Source organism: Carassius carassius, chromosome 37 (genome assembly GCF_963082965.1).
Source record: "Carassius carassius chromosome 37, fCarCar2.1, whole genome shotgun sequence".
Taxonomy (NCBI): Eukaryota; Metazoa; Chordata; class Actinopteri; order Cypriniformes; family Cyprinidae; genus Carassius; species Carassius carassius.
The window spans coordinates 15,489,885-15,506,327 of record NC_081791.1 but is presented as its reverse complement, the minus strand read 5'-3'; the positions used below and the strand labels follow the sequence as shown (position 1 = coordinate 15,506,327).

The window sequence follows — 16,443 nt, the reverse complement described above, 5'->3', positions numbered from 1 at the left end:
TCTACTCCTTTCCTTAGTATGATTTAGAAAAAAGCATATTAATTCTGAAGATATTTTATTAAAAGATTGTAACATTGTGAAGCACTTAAAATATATAATTTCCTATCAGTTTGATTTTAAAAGTGATTAAATGGTGAGGGTCAAAGGTCAATTGAAGAGGAAGCTATATGTCAGGGTATGTGTCAAGGCCTGCTTACTTGGACAGGGGCCAAGATTAATTTACATGCAGGACAAAGGAAACCGATCCTTTAACTCTCCACTCATTATCCAGTGGTGGACTAAGACCTGAGAACGAAACCAAGATCCCTGAAAACAAGAGCAGCATGACCCTGCATCCTGATCCTCTTCACTGTTTCTGACAGCGATGCTGCTTAGTTTACAGTGGTGAGTGTGATTACAGTATGGAAAACCCCTCAATAGTGGCTAAAAAGGAAGACACGTTGTGTTCATTTTAGAGGTTTTGATTTCGAAAAGCATTGCTAAGTAAAAAATATATATATTATAAAAAAAAATATATATATATATATATATATTTGCCGCATTATAATGAATGATATAATGATTTGGAGCAGTGGCTTTTTTGATGTGAGAATATGCTGATAATAGAATACAATTATTAGCGATATAAGCATGCATTTAGGATAATAGTATCCTAAATTCACGCTTGTTTAATGCATATGAAACTCTGTGACTAATTTATGTATTTTAGTACGTGTGACTTGGTCTAACAGATAAATGAACCAGCCAACGAGGACAGCTTTTCTCCCAAATCCTCACTTTTGCCTCTCTGCAGTTCATGGCAATATTATACCATTTCAGTGGTTGATTTTAAGGATAATTATATTTACTTTCCATGAAGCAGATATATATATTTTTTAGATATAAAAAATAAATAAAATAAATATATCAAAATATACAAAAATGGATTATAAAATGTATTTTCATAAATATATATATATATATATATATTTATTTAATTAATTAATATATAAATGGATACATTTGGGATTTTTTTAATAACACATAATATATTCTGAAATTAGAAATATATTTTCTTGCCTCTTGATGTACATTATATTTTTTTAGCAAAAGAGATTTTAAACAATCTAAAAATATATATTTCTTAAACTGTATTTAGCGTATGTTTTAAATCTACTTGAAATTTATTTTTTGACATATAGGTTTTGTAAAAACTACCATTTGATGTCCAATGTGTTTGAATTGAATTTAGCTGGGAGCCACTGGTTTGGAATCTGGTAAAGGTAAATTACAGACAGTTATATTCAGGTTAAGTTATGTTCTTACCTTCAAAAGAGATATTTATGCTTACAGACATACAGTATGTGATATAAAGAATCTCTATAATGCATGACTGTGGGTGTCCAGATGTGGAGTTTTAAAGGGCTATGAGCTGAACAGATGGCCTTCTATGCTATTGTAGGCTGGGATTATGTGTTGCACTCGACCAGCCAGAGAGATGCAGAGCTCCACATGTGCTGGGATTATTGTTATTTTATGTGCTCGGCAGAAGAGTGGTGTATTTCATCTCTAGATTTATATGGTAAGCAGTCCCTCATGTCTACTTGCCCCTGAAATGGGACAACGACCCCTACGGCCTCTGGACGTCCTGGTACGGCTGGGGGATTACACTGGATATAGGGTCTGCATGGATTACACCGCTTAGTGCATTTTGTCAGATCTAATGATTTCATGGGATCGCTGTCGTAATTTTTTGTAATTAGAGATGATCTCTAATTGCATGATCACGGTACTGATCGACAGTAGAGATAAATGAGATAGATATATTGATCATTAAATATAATAACCCTGCACAGTGCACTTAATATTTGTGAGTGTTATAAACTATAAATAGATCTATCTATCTATCTATCTATCTATCTATCTATCTATCTATCTATCTATCTATCTATCTATCTATCTATCTATCTATCTCGGTGTGTAAGAGTGTACTATTAAACCACTAATCATATTATAAATATATTTTATTAATAATAAATACGTTATAAATAAATAATTTTTAAAACGTATTTGCTACTTTTTTAGTGGCTCTCTTGGTCTCTCTTGAAAACAATTTTATGGCATTTTTGAAGAATATAATACGATATAGTAAACCGGTTATGTTTAAATAGTAGTATTTAAATATATAGTAATATAATACAGTAATAATAGTATTTAAATATGAAGTAGTAATAGTCTAATAGCCTCTAATAGTCTCCTATTTAACTACTACATTTAAATAGTGTTACCTCGAAATGTTATCATTTGTCCAACTTGTTTAAATTGAATAGCGCTGCCGCCTCTTTACGCGCTACTCTTCCGCCCCCGTGTGTAGCAAACAGGAACTGCACCCATAGAAAACGAAACGAGGGCGCACCATAATAGGTCGAGCTAATATTGCTGTATCTACTTTCTCAAGATTCCACATTTAAAATAGCCCAACATTAATTAATGTGTTATCAAATCGACCTCCAAATGCTAGATGTCACATGACGCCCATTTGCCCCAATAACGTTAATAGAAATCGCTTTGTTTTGGCACGTGACCGGTAGCGTCGCATGTTTCATGAATTCAGTTTGACATGTAGCGTCATGAAGTTGAGAGATGATCGCAGAGGACCCACGGCAAATTGTGTCTACATGTCAGGGCGGGCTCGGACTGTGACCGGTCACTCTGTCCAGTTATTTGTCTTGTTTTAAGTTGGCAGGAAGTTTTCACGCAGTGCTAGCGATGCCCCAGGTTTACTGCCTTGGAGTCAAAGAGAGCTGCGCTGTTTTGTTCGTCACAAACAGTAGTTTGTTTTCGTTCGTGGTTGTCAGCTGTGGTGTGTTATGTAAGGGTATTTAAAAAAGAAATGAGATTTGACTTTCTTTTTAGCCAGCAAGGACAGCTTCTTTTCAAAGAGGAGGACTTTGCTTGGCTTGGACAGTGGAGACTTTAACTTTTTCTGGACTGAATTTATCATAGACTGCGGTTGACCGAGGAGCAGACAGTCTCTTAACAATGGTAAGTTTTCTACATAGTTCACTTCAAAACGAATATTCTGTCATTGTTGACTCACTATCATGAGTTGCAAAATGAAAGCCTCACTTTCACTTTGATTGAATGGGAAAAGATGCAGTTAAAGTGACTGAGGCTGTCAACTCCTACGTTTCTGCTGTACAAACTGCAGAAATTGTAGAAAAATCACATATATTGGCCTTAGTCTGTTTGTATTAGTGTTGCAAATAATTGTTTAGGATAGTGGTTCTCAAGCAGGGAGCCAGGGTCCACTAGGGGGGCCTCACGAAACCTCCTGGATTATTTCAGGATTTACTCCTGATATTATTTGTTCAGGATTAGTTGTGATTCTCTTTGTTCAAAACACAATTAGTGGGACTCTTTCATAATGAACTAAAGATATTATATTACACTATTCATCATGTTCATCATGTATGTCTAAACATAATAATGTAAATATAAAAATTATATTATTTTCAATTTCTACAGTGTTAAAAAAAAAAATATATATATAACCAGTATTTAAAATCTAATCCATGTACCATGGTGGGAGAAATAAAGAAAATCATATGTAATACCATGATGTTACTTTTATTAGATTTTGCATTTGGCTATATATTTAGACATGAAATGCTACTTCATTATGGCTGATCTGTAGCTTGTAGCCCCAAAGTAATTTTCTGTATTTTTTTTTTTTTTTTTTCATTTATGGTAATAATGTTCGACAATGAGGATCTCAAATGTGACTTTTTTTTTTTTTGTAAAGACCAATTAAGTTTCTCTAATCACATCCATGTTTTTTTCAGCCTTTTTTTTTCTTATAAGTTTTGTACATTTCCAATAAAGTAAAAAACAAACAAACAAAATATGTGAGCAGCCTTAACACTGACCAGCTCTCTATTGCTCTTCTCAAAGGTATTTGAATGCATTTGTTTTAGTCTGTGCTAACTGGAGCTTACTTTTGTCTATTATATTGTGAAGTAAGAATTTTGTTTTGATCCAGGGGCAGTGGAGTTGGAGAACCTCCCGCTAAGAAAAGATGCTCTCCGAGGATTCGATCTGCCCTTTGAGGTCAAAGCAGGTTAGTGGTAGTCCATCCTTTGGGCTGTAACCAGTTAGATAGAGAATTTGTTTTTGTTCTGAGAAACAATAGATGGACTGTGAGAGAAACAAACCTTATTTTGAGTAAATTAGCTTTTCCTTGGCCAGTGATGAGTGGAGTATTGATGTTGTGTTTGTATTCCATTTTAAGCATAGATGTCAGAAGTAAAATTCATGTTTTAGCCATTAATCTAAATGCATCTTTAAACCTAAATGAATGTATTATGATTTATTATTGTACGCTTTATTGGGTGTCTTTGCACAAACTAAGGGTTAGGTGTTTGCATCTTGTGATCTTAATTGTGGTAATCATTTGGGTAATCAGCTGGATGTCCTCAATCCTTCCCTGCAGAGACAAAATAGACCCATTTCCTTCAAACTGGAGACACTGGTGATGAGGCTGGACACTGAGCTATCTGTCCTGGCTCTAATCCCCTTACATACCACAGGCTAGAGATCAGCAGTTACCCCTTAGGACATTCTTGTGTTTTGCTCTCAGTCCTTTTTCCCCTTTGCATTAGCAAAAGTATCGATAATTAACAGGTTTTTGTTGATTTAATTAATCTATCCATCAATGTTATCTTGCAAATGGATTAGTTATCTTTGATGTGTTTTGAAATGCCCAGATGTGTAGGTCAAATGAGAATTTTGTTGCTTTCACAGATAATTCTGTTCTGTGTTTGTTAGACAACATGATTATTGTGCATTTTTGATCTAGCTAATCAAAATGCTAATATGTTAGAATGCTAACTGAAAACAAGTTTCATTTGATCATTTTAACTTTGAAATTAAATGAACGACTTTGTGAGTTTGTCTACACATGATTAACAGAAAATGTTAAACAGTGTCATGTTGTTTACCTTATTACAAACACTCTAAATTAGCTTAACATTTAAAAATAGATGACTTTATTCGGACATGTAGTGAGATGCTATTTTATTCTATGCCATCATGACATTGCAGTGATCTTTAAAGGGGTTTGTTTTAATTCACCTTCTACCCTACAGGTGCTTGAGCAACCACAGCGAGCTGCTCGTGTGCTGCTGGACATTGAGGCAGGTGCTCCCGTCCTCTTGATCCCAGAGAGCTCCCGCTCTAAATGCCTCATAGTGGCCAACCTGGGCCAACTCCGTGTGCGTAACCGCTTCCTGGCAGCTAGCACTTGTGGCACCTTCTCTCTCAAAGATAAGGTAGAGAAACTCACAATGGCACATACCTTTTTCCCTTCTCTGGTGAGACCTTCCATCATCGTATACACACTACTCCACCACTCTGCACCTGTGGGAAGCATTAAAGGTGCATTTTACTGTCGGTTTGCGGCAATCTGAGAATGATTCATAATGTGAAAAGACCTGGGGGCGGAGAAACATGTTGAGGGTTGATATTGATGTTGAAATTGAATTTCTCAAACATGTATTGAGGAAAGTGCTTCATGGATGTAGACCCATTCTTTACTCTGCATGGTAAAGGTCACAGATTAGTAGAAAAATTATGTTAGTATGGATTCACCTTTAATTTAATCCCTGTGTGGTTGTGTGAATATGAGACCCAGATTAACAACAACAATTTGAGCTTTAACATTCATATAATTATTTGTGTTTGAAGAATTTGATTTTGCATTCTAATTCATACAAGGATCCCTCCCATTTTAAGTTAATCAGATGTCTGTTTCTTATTTGGTAATATGATGGTGTCCCTTCTCTCTTTAGTCTTTTTCATGACTTGTTCTAGGAGTTTCACATTAAATCAATTCCATTGAAATTCCAATTCAGTGAAATTTAATGTAATTGTCACCCAAAATGACAAGTATCTCATTATTAAAGGTCCCGTTCTTCGTGATCCCATGTTTTAAACTTTAGTTAGTGTGTAATGTTGTTGTTAGAGTATAAATAATATCTGTAAAATTCTAAACCTCAAAGTTCAATGCCAAGCGAGATATTTTATTTAACCGAATTCGCCTACAAAAAACGACCCGTTTGGACTACATCCCTCTAGTTCCTGCAGTAATGAACGTCACTAAAACAGTTTTTTGACTAACCTCCGCCCACATGAATACACAAACAGGGGGGCGTGGTCTTGTTGCGCTCCGACGGAGAAGAGGGAGAGCTGGGTTTGTGTTTGTCGCCATGTCGTCGAAACGCTGTTATTTTCATCTCGGAGTCCAATTATCTTTGTTTGGCCTTCCCAGGGACGCTGTACTTAGAGATCAATGGTTACAATTTATGTTTAACTCGGTTCCCGAAAATTCTAATCCACATGTAAAGCTATGTGCAGCACATTTTGCTGAGGACAGCTTCCTCAATCTCAATCAGTTTAATGCCAGATTCGCATCAAAGATTATTCTTGAAAGATGGAGCAGTTCCCTCTTTGTCTGGAGAAGGCGTTGTTTATGGACCACAACCGGTAAGTGTATTTTATTACTTAAGTTGGTGTGTTTAACAGTTTCTGTAACTTATTACACAAAGGGCAACGCTGTTTAGCTTTGTTAACTAGATGTTAGGGCTGTGCAAAAAAAACGAATGTAATTTTCATGCGCATCTCGTCAGTAAAAACGCTCCTGTGATTATAAGTACATCTCCAGCACATGCTCCTGCCCACTTGCTTCTCAAAACTAGTCCAATCACGTTTCCAGGAGGGCAGCCTGCACTCAGCTGCTGTCGAATCACAACACAGGAACCGCTGGCCCAATCAGAACTCGTTACGTATTTCTGAAGGAGGGACTTTATAGAACAAGGAAGTCATCAGCCCGTTTATATGACAGTGAAAACAGCTGTATACAGATAGGTGAATTGTGTGAAAAATACTGTGTTTTTTTTTACACGCGAAACATGAACACATGTTATGTTGCACACTGTAAACACAATCAAAGCTTCAAAAAAGCATGAAAAACTGGACCTTTAACACACTTATACGTATTATGTACATTTGTATGGCAAAGATCTATGTAAATAAACATTATATAAATTGTCTTACGCAGTGCGTAGGAGTGGAGAGAGGCTGCTTAAGGAGCGCTGCCATCTAAAGCTGAAAGTAGAGCACAACCTAGACAAGTCAGTCAGCTGTACTTATGTATCTTAAGCTTTTCTGCCTCATTTAAATATACTCACAGTTTAGGTTTAATTTGTCATTGTTTTGAACACGTGTTTCGTTTCCACCTTGTCTTAGGGAACTAAGTCATGCTGTCCCGGAGATTTCTATACACGGCAGCCTGTCTTCTGTCCACTGCTCCCTAGACCTGGAGAGGTATCAGCTGATCCGTGGACTCTTGGAGCAGAACCTGGGAGAACCTGTGGAGGAGTTCCTCAGACCTTACAATCTCCAAGACCCCAGAACCTATGTAAGCTTCTCACAGAAGCTTTGCTGATGTTGCTTTTGAAATGGGAACTGTTTTGTGGCTCACAGTTAAAACCGGCATTTCTTTATCATATGGTTTTTAGCTTGCCACCATTTAAAAAAAAAAAAAAAAAGACCCTTCATTTGAGAAATGACCACTGATATAAATGATGAAGAATGGCTTATTTGTTTATTTAAAAAAGTAATTTGCAGGCTTTGTGGGCCGTCCAATGTATTAATGAAAGTGTTGTTAAACTTAAAATTTTAAATATTGCTGACCACTGATATTAATTATTTGGTAATTTCTTGATTCTTTTCCCATTGCTTCCTATCCCCTCTTGAACAGTCCTATCTGTACTAAAGGCAAAGCCCAAAAGAATATTTGCAGGTTATTCACAATGTATTAAAACAAGGGTCATCTTGCAGACCGTGTTAAGTGGTGATGTGTACACATCCCTGTCTCTTCTGGTGGACATGAAGGACGTCAGTCTGGAGTTACTGGACAACCCTAAATCCACAGGCCATGACTGCTCCTTGGCCAGGTACTTGTTTGTTCAAAATGTTTTATTTCTTTGCACTGTTTTTATAGACCATAGGGATAACTAATGTGCTTACTTTTTTTACTCCTAAAAGGTTTGACTTTATGAAATCGAAGTTCTTGTTCGAGAGTGGCTCTAATAGCTCCAAGTCTGTGAATCTGGTATCTCATTCATTCCTGGCACATGACACTCGATTCACTGAGAGCAATGGACCCACAAAAGGGAAACACAATGTGTTTGATTGCATTCTGCAGCCATCCAGGACCGGCGCTAACCAAGCCTCACTGCAGCTGGAGCTACATTACAGGTCTGGGGCCACCACTGAAAACATTTAAATGCATCTAAAGAGTAAATGCTTGTTCTACTATATATTCTCTCTCACACAGATCTACCCGGGACTCTTCATGCTTCACTGTGGTTTGCGAGTCTGCGAGTTTTCCTCATTTTTGATTGGCTACAGCTGGTAAAAATGAGGCTACACTCCGAAAAATGAGTGGCACCTACCCACCAGCACTGGCCTAGTGGCAGCAATGACCCAGGCGGCACGGCAGCCGTCATTCCCAAAACAGTCAAGAGCAGTGTGGTCACTAAACGATCCACTGTGCCAGTCACTCAAGATAAATACCTGGAGGTCAAAATCAATGTGACTGGTAACATCTTTGGTTTTGTATCTGCTTTATCGATGACTGGCAGAGCTCACCTTCTTACGTGAGGATGGCCACATACTGTGATACTCCATAATGTCAAAAATACTGTAGGCAAGAAGTTCTTTAGCAGCTTTTCTCCTCTGTTGCAGGTCTTTATGTTCTCCAGAGGATTGGCTCTATGCAAGAAGGCAAGGCTAGTTTCATTCTGTCTGGAGATTATTACAACAGACAACTTTCAGGTAAGATCTCAGCATTGTGTGCCACCCTGGATCTCAGTATCTTCTCAAATGCTAGTCAGCCCTTTCTACAGTTCAAATAACATTTTGTTATGAGACATAGAATTAAATTAAATTAAATGAATTAATACCTGGAAGGTAGGAATGCACTGCTATTAATTTCTGCCTAATAGTTATTTTTATGCTATAGCTGATAACCAATACATAATATTAAAACTGAATACTATTTTGTCTAAATCAATCAGGTATATTATAATATAAGCTTAAGTGAATTTAGGCATTATATCTAATGCTGTGAAAAAATAAATTGATGATTATAAAATGGAGGATAAGAGGATGTAAAATAATTGACACGTTTAACATTTCCTGTTGGACACATTATGACTAATGACACATTTCCACGGAAGACTATATGGGTAATTTTCAAGGATTGAGTTGTGAGCTAATTGTGAACTGTGTGTAAACTTTTATACATTTGTGTCTGCCGGTCTGTAGGCTGGAGCCATTCATCGAGCCTTGGCCATGTTTCCTGGATTGGCAGCGACAGGCGGCAGCCCGGCTCCATCCTCCTCGCCTGAAGATCGGAGTTCGAGCCAAGCAGAGGCTGGATGTCAACATCACCTCGGTCTTACTGGATACATAGTCTGGGTCAAACACACTCATAGGCCTCCATGCTATTCTCTAACTGTTTGCTTCCATATTTATGAGTGGTATGTTAATTTTTACACTCTGCTGCGGCCTGTCATTCTGACAAACAGAGCAGTACAGCACCACCAAGACTTCGTGGTTAGCAGATTACTGCAAGGAAGACGAGCAGTCGCCACAGTCCTCCGCCGCCCTGTCTTGGATGGGATCATCAGTGGACCCCCCTCCTTTGGCCAGAGTGAGTAACAGCCGTTTGTTTAACCTGCACATTCTTACAGCTCTTAAAAAACGATGAACTGCACTGCAACACTGTGCGTTACATATTTGCTTACATTAGAGCTTAATATACCTTATCCATAATTTTTAAAGATGAAGTGTCACCGTATGTACATTATTGTTCAAATGTTTGGAGTCTGTAAGATTTTTTTTTTCTCTTACACTCACCACAGTTGAGTTACAATAAAAACAGTAATGTTGTGAAATATTATTACAATTTAGATTATTTCTATTTAAATATGTTTTACAATTTGATTCATTCCTGTGACGTCAACGCCCATTTTTTTATCAGAAATCATTCTGTTTTGGTGCTCAAGAAACATTTTTATTTTTATTATTATTATTATTATCAATATTGAAACAGCTGTTTATTAGTTTTATGGAGACCATTTTTCTGTGTTCTTTGAATAGAGAGATCAAATGAATAGCATTTATTTGTAATACAAATCTCGTTTCAAATGTCTTTACTGTCACTTTTGATCAATTTATCCTCACTAAATGAAAGTATTAATTTCTATTTAAAAACTAATTACTGAGCTCAAACTTTTGAATGTTGGTTTAATTGCAAAGATACTGATTATCAAACAGGTGTCCCATCACTGGTCAGACAAACCTGAGAAATCAACCTACAAAGCATTTACTTATAGTTGTCTTTTACTTATACTTATAATTTTGACAATGAGCTGTTTTCAAAGTGTTTGTAAGATGTACTCCACCATCATCGAATCCATCCTCTGCACTTCAGTAACTGTCTGGTTCAGCTCAGCTTCTAAATCTGACCTCAGAAGACTACAGAGGGTAGTCCGGACTGCTGAGCGAATCATCGGTACAACCCGATGGAACCCGATAATAACTGTGGAACACACTACACTATTTATATTTATATACACATACACTTATTTATCCAACACACATACTTAGCGTACACTTACATTTTTTGCACATAATATACATGTACATACATAAAAGCTCATTGTAATATACCTGCCATACATTGTCAATTTGTATATTGTCATTCCTTACCCACCTATTTGTATTTTTTTGTATTTTTTATTCCTTATTGTGTTTTTTGTTCTGTCGCTGTTATGTTGCACTGCGGAGCTTCTGTCACGAAAACAAATTCCTCGTATGTGTGAACATACCTGGCAATAAAGCTCATTCTGATTCTGATTCTGATTCTGAAGATAAGACCACAGCATATACTACCATGATTTGTGCGTCTCATTCTACCCTTGTCTTTGGCCGAATGCGTCTCCCCTCTTCCCACAGACACCTAGCATGTATCCATATCTTCTTTTCTCTTCTCCCTAACCCTTTCTCTCTGATGTCAGGTCTTCCTCTTGCCTACCTTAGAACTAGAAGCTCTACCAGCTTGACTTGTCTCGAGCAGCAGATTCATTCCCAAGGTACAGTTCATAGATGCGCAGCCAGCTATAGAGAAGTCAGAAGATCATATTTGTGTTTGGTGTCATAGAGCTTAGGATAGCCTCGGTCTCTGAGTTCTGGGCTTTTGTTCTCTAACCCTAACCCCTTATTTACCCCGTCCCTTAACCTACATCCATATATATTATACCTGTTTTGATGCCATCCTTTTCTTTAAATCATGCTTTCTTATTACAGAGTTAATGAACGTGTTGTGAAATTGTCCATCACTGATTTCATTTATAGCCTTTCCTTACCATGAAATCTCCATTAATATAAATATGATTTGGGCTGTACTTCAGGGACGAACATTAAATGTTCATTTCCCAACAAAACATTTTCAAAGTCAGTATTTGATGCATTATATTGATAGTCGCCTTGTTCACAAGCTTAATGAAAGCCTGTGGCTTATTTTATATCCGTGCCATTGTTTCAGCAGATATTAAACTCTCCAAGAGGAGGCAACCATTTGTGCCCTATGTCTTACATAACCATACTGGAGGCACTATGTTGTTTGCTACTCTCACTACCACACCAACCAGGTCAGAAGAACGCATATATTATACAAGGTGGCTCTGCTGTGTCCACAGAGTGGCACTGTCTCACAGCAGTAGTGCTGACTCCATATCTGATGTACATGGGCCTGGGACCGATGATACGCACAACATCAGCGAGTGGAGAGAGGTGCTGCCCAGGGAGGAGATCCCATTTGAGTTTGAGGCTCGGGAGAAACTGAGACACTGGAAGAAAAGGGTGTCTCTCAGCTTTTAATGTGCTAGAGTTGGACACCATTGTTCATACTTGCTTTCTCATGAGAATTTCAGGCATTTTTTTTCATAAAAAAAGTGACTTATAGATAATAGCTTCATGACAAACTTTCTGGAGAAAACCTGGCTTCAGTGCCATGCTCAGGGGCAGTTATAATAGAAATGAATAGTAACTAATGGTTCTCCCGCTTTAGGATTTTTGATTGATCCCATGCGAAATGATGCAGAAGCTGTGAAGTTACAAAAATCACGTCCTGCTCCACCAACATTTTATCCTTGAGCAAGGCAGTCATCCAAGTTTGCCCCACATGTTGTGTACTGTCATTTTAGATTGTTAGCCTGAAATTTAGCAGGTAAGGTATTCAGAAAAAAATTTTGAGCTGAAATTGTTTTGATTCATCTGTAGTTTATTGGGTTGTGAAACATATTATATACTATTATATGTATTACTGTATTTAATATACATTAATATTATATACTACTACTAAATATTTTGAAAGTAGCTATTATTTTTATATCTTAGTTATCATTATAATTTAGTGCATTTTTTTAAATTTATGTGCTTTTTTGTAATTTTTTTTACAAGCTTTTGCTTAAAAAAATAATTTAAATTTATAATTTTAGTTTTAGTTCAATTTTAATCTGTAATTTCAGATCTTAAACATATTTAGTAAGTTGCTGAGGTAATATATATATATATATATATATATATATATAAACTAACAGTAATAACACTGCTATCCGAATGGAGCCAAACTAAAAAGCAAGTTAGCATAAACAATAAGCCATGCACTGTTGAATTATTATCATATTACAGTATGAACAGAAATATTTAAATGTTTTTACTTGTTTACAAAAATTTATTTGCCATATTTTGTCCTTTAATACCTTATTGGTTGTTCTTTCCTCCTCTTTGCTGCTGATGTGCTCCGAACACAGACACACCCATGAGCTGAAACTCCCATCAGCTGCTGGTGCGTGTTTAGGCTTGGAGCAGGTGAAGCCAGTGTCAGTGGACAAGGTTGGAGTATTCTTCCGCTACGCCGCTCCTGATCGAAACAACCCCTCAAGCACTGTGAGTTTTAATAGGTTGTTATGTGGAGAATGAATTTTTCGACATACATTTAAACCACTAAACTCATTAGTAATTCACAAATGCATTATATTAATGATTCTCTACATGCATTTGAAGTCTTTGACTTCTCTAATGGCTTTTTGAAACTTTTCTTTCTGCTCTCTTATGTTATAATTTTTGAAATACAAAATCTTTTGAGTAGTTCATGAAAAATGAAAATACTTCATACAAATTTAATGATACTGCTTTTTTTCTAGGTTGGCAGCTTGATTAGCAGAACCAGCATCACACCCCATTATGTATATGTAAGTGCTTGTTTCTCCTAATATTATACTGAATTATTCTAGAGTATGTAAACAATCTATAATCTCTGTTCAGTTCTCAGCTTTGCCACCTGTTCGAGTGGTTTTCTCTATCACTATGGAGGGCAGTGCACGTAAGGTTGTTACAGTGCAGTCAGCTCTCACGGTGAAGAATAACCTTGAGGTTGCCATGGAAGTGCGACTAGACAGCCCTTCATCTCCAGACAGTAAGCACACACCTTATTGTTTATGATGTTACCTGTGTTTATGAACTAGGAATCTAACTTTAATTGTTAATCTTCTTTAGAACCTGTTGTCTTGCCTCCCATCCTGCCTGGAGAAGCCTTGCCCATCCCTCTTCATCTGACCTCTTGGAGGCTTCGGGCGAGACCTAAAGGCTTGGGGTTGTTCTTCTATAAAATGCCCATCCATCGGACCTCCGTGGAGTGGCCTGGTGAGGTCAGCAGCAGTAGGAGAGAGTGCCAGTCAGCAGACTTTGATGAACAACTCAAGCGCCACTTCAGGTAAAAATAAGCTGTCTGGAAAAGAAAATATATGAAAGAATGAACCTTGAATTGTAAACACTTTTGTACTTTTTTAGGTTTTGTGTTGTCATTAAAAAAGAGAACTACCCCGATCAGCAGCCTGCCAAAACTGTAGCAGGAGGTACAACACAGATCTACTGCCAAACAGGTCACACCATCTATCTGCTGCCCACCCTGGTGCTGGCCAACCTTCTTCCCTGTGACCTTAACTACTACATCAAAGGGACTTCGATCAAGGGAACCATAAAACCAGGCAAAGAGGCAGTGCTGCATGAAGCAGACATGTCACAAAATATAGAATTAGGTGAGTAGGAGTACATGATAATTTATCACACATTTAACATAAAAGTTGCTTTACTAATCCACATTTCTGTTGACATAAAGCATTATGAGTTTTCTATTTGTTCTCAGGTGTGCTCCTGGAGAACTTTCCTATTTGTAAAGAGCTGCTCATCCCTCCCGGTACACAAAACTATGTGGTGCACAGGCGGTTATATGATGTCAATAAACGGCTGCTCTGTCTCACCATACGGATTGTTCTCCGAGCACAAGGAGCATTAAAAATCCTCATCTCTGCTTCCTATTGACTTGTCAACAAGACTCGTATGCTTTCTTAATCGAAACCTTAATCGAACACAACTGTACTGCACCACATCTGTAATATTTCCATTGATTATTGTGTCTGCAGGGCTGCCTCTGATCTTCCGCCAGGATAATGGGAAAACGGATGCCGCTGGGCAGTTTGAGGAGCATGAGTTAGCCAGGAGTTTGAGCCCATTGCTCTTTTGCTACACTGACAAAGAGCAACCCAATATGTGAGTGCAAGAGAAGGGGAAAATCCAAAGAATTTTTATAGTGTGTTCCCACCATCCCCAGCCATCAAATGCTTTTGTATGTCTTATTTAATTAGCCTGCATAAATTCCCCCACCATTTTATTTATTTATTATATCATTTATTAATTAATCAACATAGAAAAAATTTAATTTAACTACATAATTACCCTTTATTCCGCAAAGCTCTCTCTAGTCTTGTCCTTTTTGAACAGGTGCACCATGCGGATTGGTAAAGGGATTCACCCAGATGCTGTTCCAGGATGGTGCCAAGGTTTCTCTCTGGATGGGGGGAGTGGGGTGAGAGCAGTTAAAGTCATCCAGCATGGTAACAGACCCGGATTCATCTACAACATAGGTAATAAAGAATGCCTATCCTGTTTAAGATAAGTATCTGTGAAATCCATTCGATTTTTTCCCAAATTTCATTTTATTATTAAAATTGTATAATTTTTTTCTCAAATTTAGGTTTTTCCCTTCAATTTTTTCTAGACTTAGTTTTAATGGCCAAATTAAACGTTATTGTCTAAATAACAGCAATTTATTAAAAGTAATGTTTAAAAGCAATTTTAAAGCCCTATGAAGTGCAGTTATTTTTTTCTCAAATTCTCAAATTCTTTTCTCAAAATTAGATTTTTTACCAAATTCTGTTTTCCATACTTTTTTGTGATTCCTTTTTAATGGTTTCATTACATTTTAATAATCAAACGCATCTCTAAATAATTGATGATTTATGTGACGAGTGGGGCGGGGCCGAGGGACGTTGGAACAGGAGCGAGGCCGGTGGAGTGATTGGAGATGAGTGACACCTGCGACACTCGCCGGTCTCGAGTCCCATGGAGGAGATGGATGGATATAAAACCGGAGCAACGACAGTGAAGGACGAGAGAGGACCAGGCCTGGACCAGGTTTATTCGTTACAGTGTTGCCGAAGCCTGGGAGAAGGAGGGACGCGCTGCTGAAGATTCCTGGCGAGGAAGTGTGCCGCCATGGACGCTCGAGGCGGTGGGCTGGAGTGAGTTGCCGGTGACGGGCGAGCTCGCTGCCGGCCGCCCTTGATGTGGAGGGGCAGCTGCCGTCCGTGAGGGAGCGGAGGAATCGGCGCCGTTTGCCAGGGGGCTGGAGCCTGCTGCCTCCGTGAAGGAATCCGGGGGAGCAGGGAACGGGGGACTCCTGCCGGCTGCCCAAAACCGGAGGAGCCTTCGCCGTCCACCGGGCAGGCCGGGGGACTCTCGTCTCTGTCGCTCCTCCTTCCATCTACTTTTTTCTCGCCTCGTCTGTCCTACCCCCAGGTTCCCGCAGGTCCCCGTGAGCGGTCCCCCCGGAGGGTAGGTGGGGGAGTACAGCGCAGTCCTGGGATTACCCCCGGCCTGCGAGGGGCGATGTGGGGCGGGGCTGAGGAACGTGGGAACAGGAGCGAGGCCGGTGGAGTGATTGGAGATGAGTGACACCTGCGACACTCGCCGGTCTCGAGTCCCACGGAGGAGATGGAGGGATATAAAACCGGAGCGACGACAGTGAAGGACGAGAGAGGACCAGGCCTGGACTTTATTTTGTGTTTGCTTTTTATTTTTGCGCAACAGTCGTCCGCGAGGAGCTGTTGCGATGTTTTCTGTTTATTTTGATTATTAAAGTTTCATTTGATTGTCCACCGGTTCCCGCCTCCTCCTTCCCGATGATTAGGAAGGTTTATTCGTTACAATTTA

At 38.4% G+C, this 16,443-nt stretch overlaps 1 pseudogene; it reads left to right on the top strand.

Moving 5' to 3' along the window:
- Positions 1-7,000: 7,000 nt before the first annotated feature.
- Positions 7,001-16,443, top strand: part of LOC132118675 (intermembrane lipid transfer protein VPS13D-like) — a 31,808-nt pseudogene continuing 22,365 nt past the window's right edge.